Source organism: Mesocricetus auratus, unplaced genomic scaffold, assembly GCF_017639785.1.
Source record: "Mesocricetus auratus isolate SY011 unplaced genomic scaffold, BCM_Maur_2.0 Super-Scaffold_100019, whole genome shotgun sequence".
In the NCBI taxonomy this organism is placed as follows: domain Eukaryota; kingdom Metazoa; phylum Chordata; class Mammalia; order Rodentia; family Cricetidae; genus Mesocricetus; species Mesocricetus auratus.
In genome coordinates, this window is record NW_024429200.1 from 9,984,355 (window position 1) to 10,005,676 (window position 21,322).

Below are 21,322 nucleotides of genomic sequence, written 5' to 3' on the forward strand. Positions count from 1 at the left end.
ACTGAGATTTAACTTTATCAGAATATACCATAACATATAGTTTAGTAGGCGACAAATAAGTGAAACAAGCCTATAGCTTTCACCTATCCCTAAATAATGTCTGTGATCACTATTAAGCAAAGGGACCTGGTGGGGGAAGTCCTTCTGTGTATATGTTGTCCTATTAGCTGGTAAATAAAGCACTGTTGGCCAATAGGGAAGCAGAATAGGTGGGACTAGGAGTGAGGAGGATTCTGGGAAATGTAGTCAAGAGTAGAGGGTTACCATGTGATCCCAGGAGGAGAGAATGCAAGCACAAGTCTGGCGTTCTTGGTAAGATAAAACCTTATAAAAATATATATTAGTAATTATGGGTTAATAATTAAGTCAGAGCTAGCCATTAAGAAACATTAACAAACAGCCAACAGCTTCATAATTAATATAGTGTCTCATGTGTGATTTGGGGGCAGAAACAGCGGCAGGACCAGGCAGCTGGTGGGAAAGAATACATGCTACAGGGACCCTTAAAAGTGGCCTCATGGATGGGGTAAGTTCACAACAGTACCCCCTACTCTCCACTATGCCATTCCTTGCCCATCCTTAGCATGCTTTGCCCTGCCTAAGGAGCAGAATCGGAATGCAAATCCCTTTATCAGGCCAGAGCATAGACTGCAGACATCAAGATGGAATTCCACAGAGGTAGCCATGAAGTCTCATAGATCGGGTCACAATTTGTCAATTCTGAAAGCACAGAAAAAGAGAGGAAATTGGGGTTGCAGAAGAACAGCATCTGAATCTATGCTTGGTGGCGTCACAGAAGTATTCAGATAGCATCCACAGAACAGAGGATAGGGCAATGTCACAGCATCCAGCCCTGGCCAAACCTCATCGGGAAGATGGTGGCAACTTCAGGGATGCATATGTTAGAAGTCACTTTGGCAATGATATTATATTGAGAAGAGACAGATGAGGGCATGGAGTCTTAACATTATCAACCTCTGGCTGGAGAGATGGCTCAGTGGTTAAGCACACCACCAACTGCTCTTCCAGAGGACCCAGGTTCAATTCCCAGCACCCACATGGCAGCTCACAACTGTCTGGGACTCCAGTTCCAGATGACCTGGCACCCTCACACAGACATACATGCAGACAATCCATCAATGCACATAAAAATAAATAAATCCTTAAACAAAAATCTCATGGGAGTCAGCATTGGAGAAGAGACAACAACGGGAGAAGTATGTATACACTGAGCAGCTAAAGGAGTGTTCTGGAAAAAATGCTTGACAGACTAAGCAGGTAAAATATCTAAGGAGAACAGAGAATTAAAGTCAGAAGTGTGTCAGGGGAGTGTGTTAGGGGGATTGGTTCAGCCAGTCAGCGCCTGTTGTACAAGCACAGGGATAGGTTCCCAGGACCCACATAAAGACTGGGTGTGGCAAAGCACACCTGTATCCCAGTGCAAGCAGAGGGGGCTCAGGGAGACACAGCACAGAAAGTGAGAGCTCCCTGAAGCTCATTGGCTGATCAGCCCAACATGATAAGCTTCAGGGTCAGTGAAAACAATAAAATGAAAAATAAACGTGCTGCAGCCGGACGCATGGCTCAGCAGTTAAGACCGCTTGCTGTGCAATCCTGGGGGTCAGAGTTCATATCAGTTATAGCATCATTTCTGACGCTGTGATAAAACATCCTGACCAAAAGCAGCTTATGGGCAGAAAAGTTGTATTTGGTTTACAATTCCAAGTTACAGCCCATCAATAAAGGGAAACAAAGTCAGGGACCTGAGGTGGCTGGGATAGGATTGAAAAACAAAGCAAACAAAAGCGCCTGGGAGCTTCCTTTGCAGCGGTGCTGATGACTGCAGGCTCACAGCCAAGAATAAGGCGCACAGAAGGGCTTTGGTGACAACCACCCCATCCCCCAAAAAGAAAAGGAGTGGTCTAGACAGGATGCCTTAAAGTCTGATGGGAATGCTGAAATGAAGCGCTCCACAATTTATGGTTCCGGCAGGGATGGGGTGGGGAAGGACTCAGTTCTCTCTAAGGGAGTCTGACCATGCTCCAGTGAGCACATGGGCAACACAAACTGGACTCCATCTTTTTTTTCTCTCTCTCTTTTCTTTGTTTCTTCTTTCCTTTGGGGGAGGTCACAAGGGAGGGGAGGGCATGGACCTGAAAAGACTGGGAAGTGAATGTGATCAGGTCACGTGATGTGAAACTCAGAAATAATCAACAAGAATGTCATAATGAAAAAGTAACAAATCAGCGGGGCGTTGGTGGCGCACGCCTTTAATCCCAGCACTCGGGAGGCAGAGGCAGGAGGATCTCTGTGAGTTTAAGGCCAGCCTGGTCTGTAGAGCAAGTTCCAGGAAATCTCCAAAACAATACAGAGAGACCCTGTCTCAAAAAAAAAAAAAAGAAAGTAACAAATAAAAAAATAAAGCCGCCTACACATAAATAAATGATGGAGGAGAGTGATCAAGGAAAGAAACTCAACATTGGGCCTGAGCTTCCACACTGAGCATGAACACACACACACACACACACACACACACACACACACACACACACACACGCGCGCGTTCAAGCACACACACACATGCGCACTTGCTGCCGTCATTGTCATCACCATCTCTATCAGTCAAGATTAGTGCCAGCATCATCAGCACCATCAAGCCTGTCATCAGCGCCATCAACATCCTTGCCACCGTCTACACTGTCACCACCATCATCAGTGTCGTCACCATCACAGCAGGTGACATTAGGACTAAGACAAGTAAATCAGTTCACTCTGTGTCCTGTTGCTCACAAACAAGCCACAGGCATTCTGTGATTTTCAGCTGCCCGAGGAGCTCCCTCCCCCATTCCCTCTCCTGATGAAAGGTGGAACCGAGAGCCCACCCCCAGGCCTACCTCAGTCCAATGGCGTGGGGCTCAAAAGCTGTGTAGAGGAAGGCAGGACTAGCACCCTGAAGGGGAACAAATTTCCATTTCAGATACTCAACCTACCAATGTACCCCTCTGAAAAGTCTGTCTTCCTGAGACCTCCAGCAGGGGCCTCGCCCTCAAGATTCTCCCCTTTCCATTCACAAAGTTAAAACCTGTCTCCTCTGCAGGAGCTCCTAGTGCTGCATTCTCCCCAGATGTGGAAACCCCAGGCCACCTAACAAATATCGATTGCTTTTTCCTTGCATGATGCTGTGTACCAAACCCAGAGCCTTGGATACACTAGGCAATTGCTCTGCTTTTGAACCACTGGTTTCCATGGTGAGAAAATAACAATTCCATTCCCTTTTTGCTAGTCACATGACTTCAATTCTTTGCTTTACCCAACCTTGTAGGAGCATCTAATCAAGTTGCTAACTAAACCAAGTTATTACTACTAATAATAATAATAATAGCAATAGTAATAATAAATAAGGTTCGCGATAGATCATGATGTGATTTGGAAGAAATGTAAGGAATCAAATAATAAGAGCAAAACTCTTTACTTTCCAACCCTATTACAGCCCTGTTTGTGTGAACAAAGCCCACTCAGTCTTGTATCTGTAAAGGCAAAAATGTAAGCACAAGGCACATACCGAATCTTGTCCCATTCAAGCAGTAAGCAATATTTTCCCATGGGGTCTTGACCTAACTCACCTACTGAAAAGATGCATTTCCACCTTTTAATTATTTATTAAAGTTTATAGTTGTTTTGATCAACTACATATTAGTAATAATTGCCAAAAATAATTCAGTCCAGAAGAAATGCAGTCAACATTTATGGATTTATGATCATGGGGAATAAAATTTAATTTCAGGAGCATGTTTGGATCTCTGTGAAGTATGGAAGGATGATCAATAAAACACTTTCAAAGGCAAAGCATTACATCAAGATGAAGTTGCTCAGGGGGAAATGAAATAGGAATATTAGTTCAAAGAGAAAAATGATGTCACGCTTCAAACTTTTAAAGAAGTCATGTGTGTGCTTTTTAACAAATGAGGGTTGTTACAAAATCACTAAGGCCTGCCGATTACATGGAATCATCACACATTTTTAAATGAAAACATCTCAGATATGTTGGAAATTACCTTCTACAATTACTTCCATTTTGAATGCATTTGTAAGATAAGTTACAAGACATGTGCTTTTTCAAAATACTTTTAAGTAGAAGGTGGAGACTACTGTGTCGGCAGCTTGTCCAAAGAAACCAACCACTGGTCCCCATGGCCCTTTCTGTTTCTCTCTGCCTATTGCTCCCTCCTGTCTGAGAAGTATGCATTCATAAAAAGAAGGGTCTGGAGACTGTATGATCCAGAAAGACGGGAATAAAAATACATAAAAATTTTGGGGAAAAATGTTAACAGTTCAAAGTACAGCTAGCTGAACTCATTACAAAAAAGGTGAGAAGGATTCCCAGGTGCTAGGAGGCAAGTGGGACAGGAAGCCATGGGAGCAACACAAGCAGAAGCTTCTGCCCCTGTTAGTCCATGCTGGTTCATCTGCCTGCTCACCAGTGAGGGATTTCTGTCACTGGTCTGCTAGCCAGTAGAGAGCAGTGGTTTGGCCCAAGGGTGTAGTTTTCATGAGAATGGGCATGGCTGAATGAAAAGGCAGACAGAAAGATGTGTGGCCCTTTCAGGAAAGAGTTGCCGGTGCAGCAGCTGGAGACCCGTCTCAGAGTTCCTGTTCCTTCCTGTGATCTCTATGCACAGATTTTGATTTATAATAAACTGTAAAGTATCCTTTGGCTCCCTTTATGGTCTGGCGCCCAACGTGGGGCACCGGTTCACCTTGCAGCCAGCACCTGCCTCTACCCAAGTGTGGGGGACCAGCTCCCGAGAGTGAGGGGCTTGTGCTGAGGTTCTACACACAAGCAGAACTCTCAGCAACACCCATTCTCAGTCATGGAAGGGTCAAGGCCAGCATGGTGAGTGCCTGCCTGGGACCTCAGCCCTTCAGAGTCAAGAACAGCTCTAAACAATTAACCGCATCTTCTGGCCAGTTGATGCCTATCTTAGTGCGGCACCATGATCTTAAATTTTACTTGACCCTTTCCTTTATTATTCCCTCATTGTCATAATAATGCCACACAATCAACCTCTCAGAACTCAGTGACACAGAGATAGCTGTCTGCTCACTACCCTGGGTGTGGCTTCAGGTGTGTATTAGATGGTGACAGGAGAAGGGCAGGAAGCAAGTTCCAGTTGGAACACATTACAAACCTTTGTGCATGTGACACAAGCCAATATCCCATTTGGCAAGTCACCCAGCCAGGCCTAGTAATCCTGATGTGAAGAAGCCACTATGGTATCACCCCAAAGAGGGAAGGGGACATAGTCACCAAGTCAACAACCTCACCGCCACTTCCCAGCCCAAGCCTCACAGATGAGCCATCAATGTCAGACTAGCTCCCTCCTTCTTCCCTCGGTACTGTTGTCCCTCCTCTGTCACCTTTCTGGCTCCTCCAGGTTACAGAGGGGAGAGAGAAGAATAAAGGAAAACACAAGATCTTACTTCATGGTATCTGAGCCATGATGTACTTCAGTTCTCTCTATAAATACTCCCTCCCTTAAGTTGCCAGGTTCTAGTATCCTGATAACTTCCAACATGTATCCTTAGCCCTGGGCATCTGAGACAGGTAGTCCCAAGTGAAGTCACCAACACTCTTCTACCTTTAGAAGCTAGCCAGTGGCTCACCAGCCATTATCTCTCTTCAGACTTGGTCTGATCCCATCCCCAAGCTCACACTATGTACAGAGGATACTTACAATGCTTGAGGTGAGAGTCAAACACACACACACACACACACACACACACACACACACACAAAATCAGGGAATACTGCTGGACCAGATAATCTCCCATGGAGGATGTATAAGATGGGTAAGAATTAGTGGTTCAGCCGGGCGTTGGTGGCACACGCCTTTAATCCCAGCACTCAGGAGGCAGAGGCAGGCGGATCTCTGTAAGTTCGAGACCAGCCCGGACTACCAAGCAAGTTCCAGGACAGCCTCCAAAGCCACAGAGAAACCCTGTCTCGAAAAACCAAAAAAAAAAAAAAAAAAAAAAAAAGAATTAGTGGTTCTGTGACTCACCTCCTGGGTAAATTTTCACCAAGGCCATATACCTCAGTGGAAGCTGTCACTTGACCAGCCATAGGAATGCACAAACCTAGGTTCTCCTATGAATACATGAAGAAGAAAGAAATGTTGCAACTTCTAGGTGACTGCTGGGGCCCTGGAGAGGGGATGGAAGGAAGGGCTAGAAGAGAGGGCACATACATGGTGACTTCTCCTGGTGCTGAGGCTCACAGCCAGAGCTTTACACATTCTAGATACTTGGTCTACCACTGAACCACATCCCTAGACCTGTGATGGTGAATTTTATGTGACAGTTGGCTGGGCCACCATGCCAAGATATTTCATTAAATATTATTATAAGTGTTTTAGGGGAGAGAACTGCACACATAAGATGGATACGTTGATCAGAACGCTTTGAATAAGGCAAATTAGCCTGTGGGATGTGGGTGAGCCTCATCTAGGCGGTTGGAGGCCTGAATACATTAAAGACCAACCTGCCCAGGCCACAGGGAATTCTTCCCAGCAGTTGGCCTCTGGATTCTAATTGTTATTCTTCTTGGTCACCAACCTGCCAATCCAGCCTGAGGATTCAAATTTTACCAGCTTCTGCAAATGCAAGAGACAATTCTTTTAGATAGAAAGGGGGAGAGAGGTGGGAGAAAGGGAGGTGGGGAGAGAGGGGGAAGGAGGGAGAGAGAATAGGAAGAAAGAAAGAAATATGATAGAGAGATAGATGAGTGATAGATTGGATGGATAGATAGATGACAGATGATAGATAGATAGATAGATAGATAGATAGATAGATAGATAGATAGATAACAGATGATAGATAGACAGACAGACAGATAGATAGATAAGTGATAAATAAATAATATCTAGACAGACAGATGATGGATGCATCACATACTCCTACCTTTTCCCTATCACCCTGGATAACTTTACCCAAGGATTCCATTGTAGAAGGTTCGGTAGAAAAGTACAAGCCTCCCAACCTGTACAAGTCTTTTTCTCTCTCAAGCCCTCTTAGGTAGCTCTGTGTGCCAGTACAGATGAGTTTTACTCCTGGGTCAGGTTATGTTGCTCTTGGCCAATGACTGCTTTGAGACAAATGCTTTCCTGGAAACTACATTGCAAATCCAATTGTCATAAAGCAACTCAGGCTTTCCCATGGAAACAATGTCACACTGAATGATGGCAGGAGGGATAATACCCTGATTGCATAGCCACTTTGTACTTCAAAGAGGACTGACACACTGATGAGCTTGTCCTGGAAGGTGGGCGATATGTTCTCTTCATTGCACAAAGGAGAGATTGGGGATCAGAAGAGCACTTCGCTCGGGTCACATGGCTCCTAAGGGGGCTCTCTCCTCAGCCAGGCAAGCTCTCTGCTTCTATTGAATTGTTTATACAACAGAAAGTGAGACCAGATGCAAAAACTAGAGAACTAACTCCAAACCTCCACAAGGGTTTCCAAATGACAAAACTGCTCTTAAGTCACATAAAAACAGGCAAATGAGTGTATAGGTTCTTCCAGGCACTCTTGAACTGTAAAGTAACCCTATAATCCACAAACAGTCATGCCACTGCAGAACATCTTACCTGAACAATTGCACTGAGCCCCCCATGCATCCGGAACACTTAATGAGCAGCCAACAGTTCCCTCCGCAGAACAGAGTGCAGCAGTGCACAGGGACTCACACACACACACCCCAAATCCATGCTCTTGTTTCTTAGACCCCTTTAATGCCTTTTGTGTGCCTTTGGTTGTCCTGAAAACAAAACTAAAATTCATAAACAGGGTTGCTATTGTGTTTCTGGCTTCAGGGAGGAAGCAAGCAGCATAGCCTTCCTTAGAGCGGCTGAGCTGGGGGCTGAAGGGATGGCTCAGTGGTTATGAGCGCTCATTGCTCTTGCAGAAGACCAGGGTTCAGCTACTAACACCCACATAGGAGCTCACGAACATCCCGGACTCCAGTTCCAGGAGATCTGATGTCCTCTTTTGATCCTTGAACACAAGGCACATACATACACCCAGGCGAAATACCCACATACCTGACAGAAAATAAATAAATATCTCTTTAAAAGAAAAGAATTAGAGAGGGCTGCAGGTCCCACCAAGCAGAGTCAGGAAAGACGAAGAGGGCAGGACTGGACCCCAGTGAAGGGTCAGTCGGAACTTTCTCATCTGGACTGAATGGGACCCCCTTACCACTGCCCACCAAAAAAAAAAAAAAGAGATTCCAGACTTACAAAATCATGAAGTCCTTTGTCTGCTCTGCTATCATTACCGGGGTAGCTTTGTGGACTCTAGGACCTGTCCTTCTTCCTCTTGTCACTCCCGTCTCTCAGTACTGTCTGTCACCTCTACAGATTCAAATAGGAAGTGCTCCTGCCCCTGGTGGACAGGTGATAAAGGACAGGGACATCTGTGGGGTCAGTCTAGACCTCCATGGCTCTATACGCAGTCTCTCCACTCACCCCTGTCTGAAGACTTTACTTCATTCCCTGTGGAAGAAACAGCCATGAGCACCAGTTCGTGCCTGGGTGTGGTGCTCGGTGCCTCACATCTGAGCTCCTGTGGCCTTTGCTTAGCTCTCAGTTCCTGCACAGAACACCAGCTGACTGTGCCCTGCCTGCAGTTCATCTATCTCCTGCTCCTGGAGGGTTGCCCAGACTCTGCACCCCAACTCTAGGTAGTGCCTGAAGCTAGACTGTCCACAGGCAATGGGTCACTGTACCCCTTCAGGAATAAGGCTCAGTGTTGTGCCCAAACTCTGAACCCCCAAATCACCAAGAGACCCGAAAGCAAAGAGTCTTTAATTTTACGAGTTAACTTGGGTTCCCCATCCATCTGACACAGCAGGTGAAGCAGGCAGGAACTCCAGCAGCAGTGAGCAGGGAATATATTGGGGTAGAGCAGGGGAGTGTCTGAGGGTCCGCTAGTTGCATAGCAACAGTCTCAGGATTGGTGCACCTCCGGGCTTGGACAACCTGTCCTGTGTTGATTGGTCAACTTCAGATGCAGGAAGGGTGCTATGGCCTAGAGGCCCTCCCAGGGTGGTTGCTACGCTCTGCATTCCACTTTTATCAGTAAAGCACATCCAGAGCCCGCCAGCTAACTTCTGATTGGTTCCTTGACACATGGAGGGTATCTAGCTTCCTAGTGATTAGGGCAAGGTCAGGGGCTCAGCACACGTTGCTGAGTCAGGGGCCTACGTCTTGCTGGGTCTTTTCTGCAGCCTGTCATGGCTGCCAAAGCAGGGGGCTGGGTGAGGGTCTGGGCCCTTCATTAGCTTACTTCCAGAACTCAGGAGGTTAAGTGTCTACTGTGCCCACCACATCATGCTCTGAGGATACTTCAGACCCAGAATGCCTAAACAGTAACTCAGGAGATCCAGGAAAGGACAGGACAAAACTGGGACTGTGCTTCAATGGGTAGGGCTCTTGACTAGCATGCTCAAGGCACATTCAGTCCTCAGTGTTGTATAAACTAAGCAGTCGGGAGGCTGAAGCAGGAGGATCAAAGCCACTTTCATGGGCGACATAGCAAATTCAAGCTTGAGCCACCTGGAAGCCCGCTCCCCCACCCCCTGAAAAAGTGGAGGGTAACCTCAGTGGCTGGAACTACAGAGTCCTAAAGCTTACCCACAAAGAAACTGGCTTTGAACACCCAGAACCACCTAGACTTAGGGGCAAAAGGACCAGATGTGTCTGCTTCCTCAAGCAGCCTGGAGGCTGCTCTCTGGGAGGTCACATGAATTTGCCACCTACTAACCTAGCACCTGGTGGAACGGGTCACCCATGTGTCTTCCCTGAGCCCCTGGGCTGGGAGAGCTCATCCCAACCTGGGCCTCAGAAATCAGAGATGTATGGATGGCTTGACCCCAACCAAAGGGCAAAGCACACTAACAACCAGCATTCCTTGTAACAACAGCCCTGAGGAGTTCCGGGGAGAAGTGTGCTTGGGTCAGCAGTAATGTTAACAAATGCACTTGGTCCCAGTATGGTTGGAGCTAGTAGATACTAGATACATACAGGAACAAAAGGCTGAAACAGTGTTTCTCCAAGTCTGACCAAAGCCACCATCGCACATCTTAGTACAAAGCTCCAGCCTCCAGTATGGACCATTAACTGAGATTCTCTGGTGGTGCAGGCCACACCCCATATGGTTTCATCCAGGCTAATGTCACAGCTGACAGACAGCAGCATAAAAGAGTCACACTCCATGAGAGAGTGGCTCAGAAGTTAAGAACATTTGACTGCTCTTCCAGAGGACCTGAGTTCAATCCCAGCAAACACACGTGGCTCACAAACATCTGTATTTGTCAGATTCTTTCTTCTGATGTGCTTGAAGACAGAACGCTCATATACATAAAACACATAAACAAATCTTAAAAAAATAAAGACTCACACTCCTGCAAGACTTAGAAAATAAAACCATCTGGGGACTAGAAAGATGGCCCAGGTTAAGAGTCCTGTTGCTCTTTCAGGGAACTGGAGTTCCCAGCACCCATGTAGGGCAACTCACAGTTGCCTATAATCCCAGCTCCAGAGACTATGATGTCCTCTTCTAGCCTCTGAAGTCACACACACACACACACACACACACACACACACACACACACACACACGGATACACACAAATTCTTAAAATGTAAATCTTTGAAAAGGCAACAAAGCGGGGCTGAAGACATAGCTCAGCAGTTAAGAGCACTGACAGCTCTTCCAGAGGACCTGGGTTCAAAACCCACACAGTGCCTCACAACCATTTGTAACTCCAGGGGCTCCAATGCCTTCTTCTGATCTCTATAGACACCAGGCATAATATATCAAATGAATGCAAATGAGATAATAATAATGATAAAATTAAAATTAGAAACAGTTGTTTGATCCCACCCCAGCATCTACACTGATTGTTCTAGGGCTCAGCCTATTTTGGGGAGTTTCAACCCACCCACCCCTAAGTGTTCACTGCCCAGACAAGAGGAACTCAGTGTGTAAAGTTTGAAGACCCTTGTGACTTCCAGAAGAGCCTTGTTTGCAGAATGTATTTCCCCAGTTTTAATTTTTTAAAATATGTTCATGTGAAGGAGGGTGTTGTCCTGGAGGTCAGAAGACAACTGGAAAGAGCCAGTTCTCTCTACCACATGAGTCCCTGGAATTGAGGTCAGATCATGAAGCTTGGCACCAAGTGTCTCTACCCACTGAACCGTCTTACTGGGCCCCCACTTTCCCAGTAACCCCCTCAGTTCTGGGAAAACCAGGCTGTCATCCAAGTACAGAAAGACACCTACGTGCAGCTTACAGAGCAGCAGGGCACAACTGTGCTGGTTAGGACAGCCAGACTGAGAGACTCGGGGTGTGCAACAGGGTGGGTGGCGGCTACCCCTACAGCCCCAGTCCTGTTTCCTGATCGCTCAGAAAGCATTTCCATGTTGGCCCAAAGTTTCTGTTTCCTGCTCCCTCCCATACTATTTTTAGGCCCAGCAGGCATTTCCTGTGTTGGCCTGTCCCACCCACCTCCTGTCTGTCCTGGCCTCTCCTATCAGGGTGCCTGCAGGGTGGGCCTGACACATGTGATTCCCCTGGTAGGGACCCTGGTGGCCCTGGAAACAGGTTTGTACCCAGCAGGTGGCCCACAGCTGCCAACTCCCACTTGGTGCCGCCCACACAACATCAGACTAGCTGCTTTCTTGAGTAAGCCCCTTCCGGTAGGCCCAGTACTAGGAGACCCTCCTGTCTTCATGCAGAACTCGCAGCCTCCAAGATCTGCTGCTGCCGGGACTCACAAGGACGGTCGGCAGACCCTCAGGCCTGAAGGTTGACTTTTACCCTGTGTTCATTTTGTTCTTGAGGCCATGGTGGAAATGGGCTTGAGACTCCCGAGTCCGTGGCTTTTCCACTCAGCTACACCCCTGACACATCTGTGGGTTAATGACTGCCTCATGTCACTAAACCTCACTGCACCTACAGGGGAGTCAGGGCCTGAGGGGAGCAGGTGGGGGACTCTAAGGCTCACAAATAAGGAGCCTCAGGACCTGCAGCCCATTCCGTCCCAACCAGTCGCATTGCATGAAAGGCTCTGTGCCTGCCGACATGTTTCGGCTCTGTGCTATCCGTAACTCCTAAGGGGCCTGTGTGGACAGTTTATTTTCCTGCTTTCTCCTCCCTCAGGAAATTGTAATAGCACAGATACACTGCATCCACGCCTCCTACATAGATATAAAGAGAATAAGGTTTTCCACATCTTCTAGAACCGGTTGTAGGGTCTGGAGAGATGGCTCAGAAGTTTAGAGAGGACCTGAACTCAATTCCCAGCAACCACACAGCCATGCACAGCAATCTGTAACTCTAGTCCCAGGGCATATGATACCCTCTTCCAGCCTTCATGGGTACTGCATGTATATGCTGCACAGACATACATGTAGGCAAAACACACATACACACATAAAAATAATTTTTTAAAAGAACCATTTACAGCCGGGTGGTAGCAGCACACGCCTTTAATCCCAGCACTCAGAACACAGAGACAGGAGGATCTCTGTGAGTTTGAGGCCAGCCTGGGCTGCAGAGTGAGTTTCAGGATAGTCAGACCTACACAAAGAAACCCTGTCTCAAAAAAACAAACAAACAAACAAAACAACAACAACAAAAAGATGAAGCCAAGCTTGGTAGCACACACCTTTAACCTTTAATCCCATCACTCAGGAGGCAGAGGCAAAGACACGCAGAACTCCAGGAACTTGAGGCAAGCCTGGTCTAAAGAACAAGTTCCAGGTCATCCTGGGCTACATAGACAGACCCTGTCTTCAAAAAAACAAAACAAAACAAAACAAAACAAAAGTGTTTAAAATCTGAAAGCTGGGCATGGTACCATAGATCTACAATCCCAGCACTCAGTGACTGAGGGGTAAGGCCAGCTTCAAGGCCAGCCTGGCTACATGGTGATACCCTATAAATAAATGAACATGCAAATCTCATCCTTTTGGGCCATTGTGCAGGCTAAATACAAAGGGGGAGCGTTTGAATTTGAAGTCAAACCACTGTGGGGTTTTGTTTTGTTTTGTTTTGTTGTTGTTTGTTGCTGAGGGAGGGAGAGCCTTTTGCTTTTGAGACAAAGTCTCTCTGTATAGCCCAGGTTGGTCTCAAGTCTGCCAACTGCTGGATGACAGGTGTGTGACACTACAGGAAGCCCAGTTTGTCCTCTTTGCACCCAATTCTGATGGGAAGAAGTCCATGCTGGAGCCAACACCACTCACCCGGAAAATCAAACGCCCAAATACCTGAGGAGTAACTTCTCACACAAAACCTGCTGAGTTATTCTTACACCAAGGCCTAACATGAATCGGCTATCAAATTAACATCTTCCCTATCTGTTCTCTGTTTTTATCTTTCTCTTTTAATTACATTTTGAATTAATGGTTGTGAATCAGTATTATCTGTCATCTTGAGCGGATGACTCCAGAACTTGTGTATACTAATGTGGCCATAGATGGCTTTTCTGTTTACTGGAGTGAGTCTTTCTGGAAATGTTGCCATCTGTCGGTCTTCTTGGTTAAATGGTCGAAATAATCCGTGCATCAACCCCTGGAGAATACATAGCTACTGTGCTTCAGGCAAGCCAGGTACTCATAGTAGGACTTCTGGAGTGGGGAGGGAGGAACCACATCATAATAAAGTCTTTAAGAATTCTTGCTATTTGGGGACTAGAGAGATGACTCAGCACTTAAGAGCGCTGACTGATCTTGTGGAGGCTCAGTCCCCAACACCCAGATGATCACACAGAGTCTTCTATAACTGCAATTCTGGGGGATCCAATACCCTCTTCTGGACTCTGTGGGCATGAAATCATGTAAAGTACACACATACGCGCAGGCACACAGGCACACACTCATGAACATAAGCCAAAAACAAGCCTTTTAAAGAAGAGGCTTCTTACTATTTAACACCACGTACAGCCCACTTAGTGCCAGAAAGCTTCCGCCCATAACACTGACAACAGTCAGTGCAGGCACAGCCCAGCCTCCCAACTTAGGCCAACCATCAGAGTTGCCCAGCTTCTGAGTGCTGCTCTGGGCTCTAAACTGTGAGATTACCACCCATCACCCCTCCTTCTGCTGCACTGCCTCCACTCTCTTGTCCCAGCCATGACTGAGAAAAGCTGTCTCCCGTTAGCTTTATAGAAATCTCATTCCGGGCTGGTGGGTTGGCTCAGTGGCTAAAGGCACCTGCTGCCAAGCCTGAAGACCCAAGTTCAGGACCCACATGGTGGAAAAGACCTGATTCCCGAAAGTAGTTGACCTGTGACGTGAGTCATGCCATGTCCATGAACGCATTCACACATTTTTTTTTTATTAAAGAAACAGAAAGCCCATTCCCGACTCCAGCCCAGACCTGTTTTATCAACATCTCAGACCTGCTGGGGTCTTGAGCTGGCAGCATGCCCGCTCCCCAACTGAGGGGCAGGACACTGGCGGTGACAGCTTTTGGGGAACATTTGTCCTGAAGCAATCTTAGCCCCTGGGGGTGGGGAGTGGAAGCTTGAGGGTTTTTTGTTTTCTTTTTTTGTTTTGTTTTGTTTTTTCTAATCCACTTTTTCCCCAGCATAGAGCACAGCAGTGGCCTTAGTCTGAGCACTCAGAAGATGTTCAGTGTGAGTGGCCTAGCCCAGTGCACATGTGAATGAGGGTGGCAGCCATGTAATAGCATCTTCTGGGCTGGGGCCAGCTCTCCACAGGACACCTGTATAGTCACAGATTGGTGATTTGTAAAAACACACAATGTGAATCTTATTAATTTCAAATAACTCCTGTGTGTCTTTATTAAATCCTTACTAGAAAAAGAAGTAAGCTGTCATACTGACCCCCACCCACCCCCAACTGTCACTCTGCCATGGCTCCCAAGTTCTGACAGACAGAAATTGTCCTGGGATTCTGGAGAGAACATTATGTAAGGGCCATCAGATTGTCAATGGGTGTCACACTGGTGTCACACTGATTCTGCCATGTGCAAGGGGCCCATCGGCTTCCAGGTCCCCTCCTCATCTGTGTCAACCTTAAGCCATCTAAAAATGTGCGCTTTAGAGTCAACTGTCCCCACTTAATTCAGAGTCGAGGAAACTCAAAGAGAAATTCAGCCCCTTGGTACAGGAGCAGACACACACACACACACACACACACACACACACAGCTAAGACAGGGAAAACTGGCCCATTCACTGTACCACTCTGGGCCACCAGATGGCGGGCACAGGCCACCTGACCTGACCATTGCACTCAGGAACAGCTACTTGAAGGGCAACTCCAGTCAGAGGCCACCCCAAAAGGGAAAGAACAGCTGAGGAGCCTCCATAACTCACACAACATGTATACCACAACACATATAACACACATCCGTATACCCAACATCACACATAACACAAATAATAGACAATACATACATACTCAGCATCATGTACAACACATACAATAAAAACACGATGCAAACCCCATATCATATACAACACACTCAATAGACAGCAGACATGCATATCCAACATCACACACACTGTATAAGACATACTCACCACACACATACTCAATATCATGTACAATACACACAATATAAATGCTTCAGTACACAATACACACCACACCCACATACCAACATCACACCCACACAATATAACACGGCACATATGCAGTACTCTCATTGCAACAGACAGCACAACAGACTATAACATATACCGCACACAACACACAACAAGTATGCAACATTTCACACACCACATACACTACACATAAAAATGCATCACAACACATACAACCCGCGATACATGCAAGTGGCCTGCTCACAGCCCTCACCCTCCTCTGGGGGCCACTAGCTTCTATCTTTGACTCTCTCTCTCTTTGCCAAGAGCACCTATTAAGGTGTCAATCATCTCCTCCCAGACACCAGCCAGTTTCTACCACCATTCCTTTGAAGGGAAGATACCATCCCCCATCAAGAAGTTTCTTCTGTTTTTTTTTTTTTCCTTCTGGCTGCTTTTCTGTTCATCTGACCCATTGGTCCTGTCCTGTAGCACACCTATTACCGTTGCTTTACAGGAGACACAGCGTCCAAACTGACATTGTTACCCCTCATGGTGGTGGTGGTGGGCAGACAAAGGGCTAAGTCTTCAAACTCCAGGGAGGCAGACCCCACTTACAAAGTCTTACCCTCATTCACTCCCCTCTCCTGGTACACCTGCCCCATCCTCAAGCTTGTTGCTGAAGTCTTGCTGAGGTAGGAGGGCCAAATGGGAAGAATCAGGGCAGCTGTGCAGAGCCAGAGACCCCTTCCAGAAAGCTTCACCGAGAGACACTGCGGAACAATAGGCAGCTTGGATATCACACTGTGTGCCTGAGGCTAGACCGGCTTACCCTAGGCCCGTCCATGACTGACTGGTCCCTGCAAGTTGAGCCCACTTCAGGGAGCTGGTAAATCTCAGGACTGGGAACAGCTGCCCCTGGCCTGAGCTGCCTTTTCTTGGGTTGAGTTCCGGCCCAGCACAGAGAATAAGGAGACAAACAGTACCTTCCAGGCTCAAATGGAATGAAGGGACAAGCCATGCTGCCTCTGAGCAGAACTGCTTCCCCTGGCTGTATCCTCTTACGGGGCAACGCAGCACAGTCTCCCCATCTTCCCATCCCCCCCCCACTCCATCGTCTCCTCCTGTCTGCCTCCTATCCCCAGCTTCCTCACCCCCAAAATGGAGTCAGAAATTACAGTCAGTGGCAGAACCAAATGAGGTAACCAGAACTTCCCCACCCTTAAAAAGTTGGGGGTTTTTGTTGTTTTTTAACTACGAGATCTGTTGTTCTTAACAGTTTTTGTTTGTTTGTTTTTCATTTTTGAGAAGCTTATCAAAGAAGGATCACAGGTAAGTCCTTTCTTCAGAAGCAGTAAATGTGGCCAGTATAAAGAGTACAACAGGGTACGGGAAGTCAGGGAGACAAGGAACAGCAAGGACCCTATTCCAGGGCCTCTCAGACACTAAGACATCCTCACCCTGTTAGTGGAATTAGACAAGCCCTCAGCTGAACACTCCTTCCGTGGGAGAAACACCTGCGGTTCCACACAGTGGGCTATCACTCAGCCTCAGGGAGAGCCGGGGAATCTGACCCATGCTCCGTATGGACAAGCCTCGAGCACACAGGGCCAGGTGAAGACAGCTGTCACAGAGGTGAAGATGTCTGAGCACAGTCGCACGAGACACCTAACGTGGGCAGACTTGTGGCAACAGTAAGGCAGGAGCCCGGTGGTACCGGAAGCATGCCCGTGAGGAAGACGGGAGCCCGCTGGTACCGGAAGCATGCCCGTGAGCAAGACGGGAGCCCACTGGTACCGGAAGCGTGCCCGTGAGGGTGCTGGCCGAGCACGCAGCACTGTCCTGGCTCCTCCTGTCCCTCACCCACCGTGGTGTCCTGAGAGCTCCTGGACTTCCTGCCTTGCCAGCTTCATATCACCCCAAGCTTTGGGGAAACCTGAGCTCATTCTTTACATCCTCGCCTGGTCATACGCTTCCTTCCCCTCCTGCTTCTGACTTTTCTGCCCTTTGTCTCATTCCTTTCCCTCCCTTGCCAGCCCTCAGGTTGTTCTGTAACTACGATGACAGCATTTCTTCTAGAATCCTCCTCAACCTCTTGTTTGCACAGAAGAAAGGTACAAACGAACCGATAGTCACCACAAAGCAAACAGAGACTCTACAGGCCCAGGAGCCACTCCCAGGACAGTCGGGGGCTGATTCCAAGCTTGGGCTTGGAGACAGGAGGCATTCCTGGGCCTGGAGCAGGGAGCTGGGGCTATCTGTTATCTGGAGCTGATTGCACTTAAAAGTGCTCGCTGGCTTCAAAGGACCTTTCAGGGTGCACTCTGGCCATCAGAGCTGTCCTTCGGGCAGCTGTAAATCTGTGAGAAGGAACAGAGGCAGCTGCCTGCGCTGGTCTGTGCACAGACCGGCCTGTTGGGGCAGATTCCAGAGCTATTTACAGCCCTGCCAGAGGGTCTTTCTCCCCCCCAAGTGGCCTCTCTCAGGGAAGAGGGACTGAGGCAGAGAACGCAGGGTCCTCACAGTTTGTGTCTCTCCACAGCGCACCCCATGACATTGTCCTCCTCTGTTCATGGCCCTCTCATCACTGATCCTTGGAGAAATACAAATCCAACCACAAAAAGAAATCCTGTCACTCCCAAAAGGATGGCTGCAGGCAAAAATACCCAAGTGTTGGCAAGAAGGTCCTGGTGCATCTGGAGATCCTGGTGCATTGCGGGTAGGATTACAACATGGAAGTTGCTGTGAGAAACAGCATGGTAATTCCTTGGAAAACTGAACATCGGAAAATAAGCATGGCTTCTCATAGTTCCAAGTAGAATATGCATTACGATCAGTAAATAGAGAGAACTTTAAAATAAATAAAAATAGAAGCTGGGTGTGGTGGCACACATCTGCAACCCCAGCACTGGAAGGTGGAGTCAGGTGAATCCTGAGGGTTTGCTGACAGCTAAAACAAAGAGCTCCAGATTCAGTAACAGACCCTGTCTCACAATGTAAGCTGGGGAGTAAAAGAGAAAAGACATCCTAGCTCCACACCAAAGAACACAGTCACACACATGTGCACACACACAAAAATAAATCAATAGGTAGGTAGGTAGAAAGAAGGAAAGAAGGAAAGAAAGAAAGAAAGAAGAGATAGAGCATGGGTCCAGCCTGACCTACGCAGCATGCTTGACTCTCAAAAAACAATTTTGTCAATTTTATTTTAAAAAATAAAATAATAGCCCAGCATTGGTGGCGCACACCTTTAATCCCAGCACTCGGGAGGCAGAGGCAGATCCCTGTGAGTTTAAGACCAGCCTGGTCTACAAGAACTAGTTCCAGGGCAGCCTCCAAAGCCACAGAGAACCCTGTCTCGAAACCCCTCCCCAAATAATAAATCAATAAACAAGTAACTATAAATAGAGTTCTGGGTAATATTCAAAAAGACTGAAGCCAGTTATTTGAAGAAATATGTGTACACCCATGTTCACAGCTGCCCAGTTGGGACAGACAAAAGTTGGAAAGCGACCTGTGCATCCACAATAGGTAAGTGACCAAGCAAGGCATAGTGAGGCAGAGACTGTGGCTCAATGCAGAGTGTGTGCAAGAGGTCCCAGCACCAAAAAGGAAAACAAAGCAAAATGTGTACGTGCATCCTGTGTGGTTTGAATGTGAATGTCTCCCACAGGCTCATGTATTTGAACATTGGTCCCTAGATGGTGTTGCTGTTTTGAAAGACTGTGGAATCTTTAGGAGGCAGAATCTCATTGGAGGAAATGGGTCACTGGGGGAGGGCTTTGTAGTTTTGTAGCGTTACCCACTTCCTGCCTTCTCCCTTCCTCTTCTGGCAAAATATGAAGTGCGATAACCTAGGTCTACACTCCTATCACTGTCACGCCCCCTCAAACTGTAAGACATAACAAACCCTTTCTCCCTTCAGTTTCTTCTTGTCACATAGCTGCCCACAACTACAAGTAGCTAATACAGCATCTAATGGAATACTGTTCTGTCTTAGAAGGAAGGGCACTGACACATGCTACAGAGTAGCTGAGCCTTAAGGACATCATGGTAGCTAAGATAAGCCAATCACAAACAGACAAGCTTGGTCAGCCTAGAGGATAGACCTGTAATCCTTGCTCGGGAGGCAGAGGCAGGACAATTGATAAATTCACGTGAATGTATCCAAGACTAGCCTGGGCAACTTAGTGAGACCCTATCTCAAAATAAAAAGAAGCCAGCATAATCCCTAACTACATTCTACATCCTTACCCTTATACCCACAGGTGAAGACACATTTCTGACATCAGATGAAGATGGAAAATGAGCCACACCAAGGATACCGGGAAGGAGGGGTTCGTGGGATAGTTTATTTGAGAGAGAGAAGTCACTTACATGAGAAGCCAAGAACCAGGGTCAGCACTCTCTAACCTCCGACCACGATCACAGCCCCAAGAGAGCGTGACACCCTCTTTCCTTGCCATTATCCCTGCCTCTCTCCACATACCTAAACAGGCGTGGTCAGTGCTGCGGGTACGTGAGATCTCTACCTACACCACAGGTGAGTGTGGTCCTCACCCATCATCAAGAAACTTCTCTTTGCAATGTACACAGACCATTACAGAGAACCACAAGGGATCAAAACGCAGCATTATGGAGCCCAGTCCCAACTGGCACATCTGCAACACAGCTCCTGCACCTACAGCTCAGGGATCATTGTGGGAGAGGGGTCAGAAAGACTGTAAGAGCCAGAGGAGCGACACGTTTCCTGTGAGAGTCTGTGTCCTAAAAATGTCAGGAGCTACACCCAGGACGACTCAGGAGCATGGTTACCAGGCATGGGCTAAAAAGGAAGACAACCAACGCGCATGTTAACATGGACAGGGGAAAGTTCATGAGGTCTCAGCCCTAAACAGAGACTTACAGGCAATGAAGAAACGCTGAGAGCTGGAGAAATAGCCTTCCCCACGGAGGAGCACACTGATTGGCTATCCATACCAAATGGTCAGCTCTGAAAACTTGTACAGACAAGTAACACGCGGACTGAGCAGGCTGTATTTATAGTTATTTATAAATATACATACATAATATCTACATATCTACATATATATATACTTGTCAACATATATATCAACAGCTAAAGAAAAAAGAGGCAATGAATTTGGAAGAGAGCAAAGAGGAGTACAAGGGAGGGCTTGGAGGGATGAAAGAGAAAGGAGAAATGTAATTTCAAAAAAAAAGGCTGGGGACATAGCTCACATGGTAGAGCTTGCTTAGCATGTATGGGAGCTGTGGGAGCCACAGTGCTCAGATTCATAGAGAGATGAGACAGAATGGTAGATGTCCGGCCCTGGGAGTTGTAGGATCAGGGAGGCCTTGCTTCACGGTAGAGTTTTGGTTCCACGGAATACAATGAACTCTGGAGAGTTCAACACAATTGTATGCATAAAAATGGCCAATTTTCTTTTTCTTTTCTTTTATTTCTTTTGGTCTTTTGAGCCAGGGTTTCTCTGTGCAGCCCTGGCTGTCCTGGAACTGACTCTGTAGACCAGGCTGGCCTTGAACTCAGAGATCTGCCTGCCTCTGCCTTCCAAGTGCTGGCTTAAGAGCATGTGCTACCACCACTGGGCCTACATTTTAAAATTTTTAAGATGAGCAAAGTTAAGTAATCAGGATGAAGGAGCTCTCTCTAGGAACAAGTCTGAGAGTTGACGTCAGCTCGTTGG

At 47.2% G+C, this 21,322-nt stretch overlaps 2 long non-coding RNA genes across 2 annotated transcripts; one reads left to right on the forward strand and one right to left on the reverse strand.

The window, feature by feature from the left end:
* Positions 1–433: 433 nt before the first annotated feature.
* Positions 434–17,319, reverse strand: LOC121133053. The gene is made up of 3 exons (XR_005869796.1): positions 17,075–17,319; positions 2,895–2,950; positions 434–720 (listed from the first exon to the last, which is right to left on the reverse strand). It is a non-coding gene; the product is annotated as an uncharacterized LOC121133053 (long non-coding RNA).
* A 125-nt stretch (positions 17,320–17,444) lies between these two features.
* LOC110339354 lies at positions 17,445–20,692 on the forward strand. Its single transcript, XR_002381474.2, has 3 exons — positions 17,445–17,728; positions 18,157–18,333; positions 19,883–20,692. It is a non-coding gene; the product is annotated as an uncharacterized LOC110339354 (long non-coding RNA).
* Positions 20,693–21,322: the final 630 nt, after the last annotated feature.